General features: G+C 52.6%; 1 protein-coding gene across 1 annotated transcript in view; it reads left to right on the top strand.

Annotated features, from left to right (window-relative positions):
- LOC110533304 (serine/arginine repetitive matrix protein 3-like) overlaps positions 1-5,000 on the top strand; it is a 189,165-nt gene that overhangs the window by 143,103 nt on the left and 41,062 nt on the right. The gene's annotated exons all lie outside the window — the stretch shown is intronic.

The following is a 5,000-nucleotide window of genomic DNA, read 5'->3' as shown; positions in this document are numbered from 1 at the left end:
GGGCGATAGCAGCTCGGGACAGAGGGGCGATAGCTGCTCGGGACAGAGGGGCGGCAGCTGCTCGGGACAGAGGGACAGCTGCTCGGGACAGAGGGACAGCTGCTCGGGACAGAGGGGCGGCAGCAGCTTGGGACAGAGGGGCGACAGCTGCTCTGGACAGAGGGGCAGCTGCTCGGGCGGCCCCTGGCTGACTGACGGCACTGGCGGCCCCTGGCTTACTGGCGGCCCCTGGCTGACTGGCGGCACTGGCGGCCCCTGGCTTACTGGCGGCCCCTGGCTTACTGGCGGCACTGGCGGCCCCTGGCTTACTGGCGGCACTGGCGGCCCCTGGCTTACTGGCGGCACTGGCGGCCCCTGGCTGACTGGCGGCACTGGCGGCCCCTGGCTGACTGGCGGCATTGGCGGCCCCTGGCTGACTGGCGGCACTGGCGGCCCCTGGCTGACGGGCGGCACTGGCGGTTCCTGGCAGACGGGCGACACTGGCGACTCCTGGCAGACGGGCGGCACTGGCGGCTCCTGGCAGACGGGCGGCACTGGCGGCGCTGGGCAGACGGACGGCGCTGGCGCCGCTGGGCAGACGGGCGGCGCTGGCGCCGCTGGGCAGACGAGCGGCGTTGGCGGCGCTGGGCAGACGGGAAGCTCAGCTGGCGCTGGGCAGACGGGAAGCTCAGCTGGCGCCGGACAGGCGGGAGGCTCCGGCAGAGGCGCCGGACAGGCGGGAGGCTCCGGCAGCTGCGCCGGACAGGCGGGAGGCTCCGGCAGCGGCGCCGGACAGGCGGGAGGCTCCGGCAGAGGCGCCGGACAGGCGGGAGGCTACGGCAGAGGCGCCGGACAGGTGGGAGGCTCCGGCAGCGGCGCCGGACAGGCGGGAGGCTCCGGCAGCGGCGCCGGACAGGCGGGAGGCTCCGGCAGAGGCGCCGGACAGGCGGGAGGCTCCGGCAGAGGCGCCGGACAGGCGGGAGGCTCCGGCAGCGGCGCCGGACAGGCGGGAGGCTCCGGCAGCGGCGCCGGACAGGCGGGAGGCTCCGGCAGCGGCGCCGGACAGGCGAGAGGCTCCGGCAGAGGCGCCGGACAGGTGGGAGGCTCCGGCAGCGCTGGAGAGGAGGAAGCCCCAGTAAGGATGGGCCGGAGAGACAGCCTGGTACGGGGGGCTGCCACCGGAGGGCTGGTGCGTGGAGGTGGTGACGGATAGACCGGACCGTGAAGGCGTACTGGAGATCTTGAGAGCAGGGCTGGCACCAACCGCCCTGGCTGGATCTTCACCCTAGCCCGGCAGATGTAGGGAGCTGGGATGTAGCGCACCGGGCTAAGCACGCGTACTGGAGACACCGTGCGAACAACTGCATAACACGGTGCCTGACCAGCACCATGCCCGCCACAGTTAGCACTGCTAGGAGCACTGTAGTGCTGAGATGGCACAGGACGTGCAAGGCTAGGGAGATGCACAGGAGGCCTGGTGCGTGAGGCTGGCACAGTCTTCACCAGACCCCTCGCACGCACCTCAGGATGAGTATGGATAGCTGACCCCGGTGCCATTAAATCCCTGACACGCTCCGTCGGGCGAATGTCGTGCCTCATGCACCAAACCAGCAAATCCCTCATATCTCTCTCCTCCAATTTCCCCATTAACTCCTTCACAGTCTCTGCGTCGCTCACCTCCAACACCAGCTCTGGTTCTGAGCTCCTCCTTGGCTCCTCACGATAAACGGGGGGAGTTGGCTCAGGTCTGACTCCTGACTCTGCCACACTCCCCCTGTGCCCCCCCCCCAATAAATTTTTTGGGGTGACTCTCGGGCTTCCGTCCGCGCCGCCGTGCTTGCTTCGCCAACCTCATTCTCCTGTAACCTTCCGCGCACTGTTCCATGGAATCCCAGGCGGGCTCCGGCACTCTCCCTGGGTCGACCGCCCACCTGTCTATCTCCTCCCAAGTTGTGTAGTCCAGATTCTGCTCCCATGTCCCAAAATCCTGATCTCGCTGTTGCTGTTCCTGCTGCTGCTGCCTCTGTTCCTTCTCCTGCTGCTGCTGTTGCTGTTGCCCGTTACCACGCCGCTTGGTCCTTTTGTGGTGGGTGATTCTGTAACGACGTTCGTCTGTAGGAGGAGAAGCGGACCAAAAAGCAGCGTGGTGGTTATTCATGTTCTTTAATGGAAAATGAACGATACATGAAACAACTTAAATCTACAAAACAACAAACGGAACGTGAAAAACCTATACAGCCTATCCTGTGACAACAAACACAGTGACAGGAACAATCACCCACAAACACACAGTGAAACCCAGGCTACCTAAGTATGATTCTCAATCAGAGACAACTAATGACACCTGCCTCTGATTGAGAACCATACTAGGCCGAAAACATAGAAATGCCCCAAAACATAGAAAAACAAACATAGACTGCCCACCCAACTCACGCCCTGACCATACTAAATAAATACAAAACAGAAATAGAGGTCAGAACGTGACAGCGTAACAGGGAAAAGGGGTCCATCTTACCACAGGACACTTCACACTGTCCCAGAAAAAGCTGGGATGGAAAATGTAACGTTGGTGTCGACAAAGCACTCAGAAATACCCAACTCAAGCTATCCTATAGACCCAAATAGTACAGGAACCACACATAAGCAATCATTTCCAGACAATAAAATAATATAATATTGATAAGGATATTGGTAAGGATATTGATAAGGATACTGGTAAGGATATTGGTAAGGATATTGATAAGGATATTGATAAGGATATTGATAAGGATATTGATAGGGATATTGATAAGGATATTGATAAGGATATTGATAGGGATATTGATAAGGATATTGGTAAGGATGTTGATAGGGATATTGGTAAGGATATTGATAAGGATACTGGTAAGGATGTTGATAAGGATATTGGTAAGGATGTTGATAAGGATACTGGTAAGGATATTGATAAGGATATTGATAAGGATACTGGTAAGGATATTGATAAGGATACTGGTAAGGATATTGATATGGATATTGATAAGGATATTGATGAGGATATTGATAAGGATATTGATAAGGATATTGGCAAGGATGTTGATAAGGATATTGGTAAGGATGTTGATAAGGATACTGGTAAGGATATTGATAAGGATATTGATAGGGATATTGGTGAGAATATTGATAAGGATGTTGATAGGGATATTGATAAGGATATTGGTAAGGATGGAGAGAATGGAGAGAGAGGAGGAGAAAGAGAATGGAGAGAGAAGGAGAAAGAGAATAGAGAGAGATAAGAAGAAAGAGAATGGCGAGAGAGAAGGAGAAAGAGAATGGAGAGAAGGAGAAAGAGAATGGAGAAAGAAGGAGAAAGAGAATAAAGAGAGAGAAGGAGAAAGAGAATGGAGAGAGAGAAGGAGAAAGAGAATGGAGAAAGAAGGAGAAAGAGAATGGAGAAAGAAGGAGAAAGAGAATAGAGAGAGAGAAGGAGAAAGAGAATGGAGAGAGAGAAGGAGAAAGAGAATGGAGAAAGAAGGAGAAAGAGAATGGAGAAAGAAGGAGAAAGAGAATAGAGAGAGAGAAGGAGAAAGAGAATGGAGAGAAGGAGAGAGAATAGAGAGAGAGAAGGAGGAGAAAGAGAATGGAGAGAAGGAGAGAGAATGGAGAGAGAGAATGGAGAGAAGGAGACAGAGAATGGAGAGAGAGAGAAGGAGAAAGAGAATGGAGAGAGAGAATGAGAAAGGGAGAGAGAGAAGGAGAAAGAGAATGGAAAGAGAATGGAGAGAAGGAGAAAGAGAATGGAGAGAAGGAGAAAGAAAATGGATAGAGAGAATGAGAAAGGGAGAGAGAGAAGGAGAAAGAGAATGGAGAGAAGGAGAAAGAGAATGGAGAGAGAGAGAAGGAGAAAGAGAATGGAGAGAGAGAATGAGAAAGGGAGAGAGAGAAGGAGAAAGAGAATGGAAAGAGAATGGAGAGAAGGAGAAAGAGAATGGAGAGAATGAGAAAGAAAATGGATAGAGAGAAGGAGAAAGAGAATGGAAAGAGAATGGAGAGAAGGAGAAAGAAAATGGAGAGAGAGGAGGAGAAAGAGAATGGAAAGAGATGAGGGAGAAAGAGAGCTCAGCATAGAAAAATACTGCCCAGGAATAGGAAAATGACAATAAGCTATTCTAAAGAGCACATTTTCTTCTCTCTCTCTCTCTCTCTCTCTCTCTCTCTCTCTCTCTCTCTCTCTCTCGGGGGCTAAACTCATTCCTCTAATAACCAAACCTATATGGTAGCTGCAAAACAAGAAAAATGAGCCTCTGACCAAATTGCTGAGCATCACTGCCCCCCACACATCTCCAACACCTCAACCCTCCTCCCACTTATAAAACCTCCCCTCTTTTGCCTCTCTATCCTCTACTCATATTTCTCCATAGATCCACTGCATTGCAGGTGTTGTCTATAGATAAATAATGTAAGGTTAAGTAAGGGGAGAACAAGGTGGTGGGTGAGTCCCTAGAGTGGCCTCCCGTGAAGCACTCTACTGTCTATATCTGTTGGGGAATTGGAGGGGTGAGGGGAGCTTTTTTAACAATCCGAGGCGTTAGTGTTCCCACCAGTACAGTAACAACAGCTCAGACGGTTGAGTTCTCTTTGGCTGGGGCTCCATTTTAAAGGATAGCACTGTATATTTCTTCAATTTGGAGAAAAGGAGGGAGGAGAAGGACGAGAGAGTTAGTAAGCAGAACAGTATCAGGGAATGGTTGTGTCTGAGAATGGTGTGAGTCAAATAAATGAGTCCCACTAGAACACAACAAGCCTCTACAGTCCCCATGTTGGGAGTCAAATAAATGGGTCCCACTAGAACACAACAGGCCTCTATAGTGCCCATGTTGGGAGTCAAATAAATGAGTCCCACTAGAACACAACAGGCCTCTATAGTCCCCAGTCTGTTTTCTCTGGTGGAACAAATCAAATCAAAAATGAAACCAGTGACTCAGCCCCTGTAATAGGGTTAGAGGCAGAGAATCCCAGTGGAGAGAGGGGAACCCGCCAGGCAG

The sequence above is a fragment of the Oncorhynchus mykiss genome, chromosome 10, assembly GCF_013265735.2.
Source record: "Oncorhynchus mykiss isolate Arlee chromosome 10, USDA_OmykA_1.1, whole genome shotgun sequence".
Taxonomy (NCBI): Eukaryota; Metazoa; Chordata; class Actinopteri; order Salmoniformes; family Salmonidae; genus Oncorhynchus; species Oncorhynchus mykiss.
Note: the sequence above shows the minus strand (reverse complement) of the source record. Positions and strands in the feature narration are given on the sequence as shown.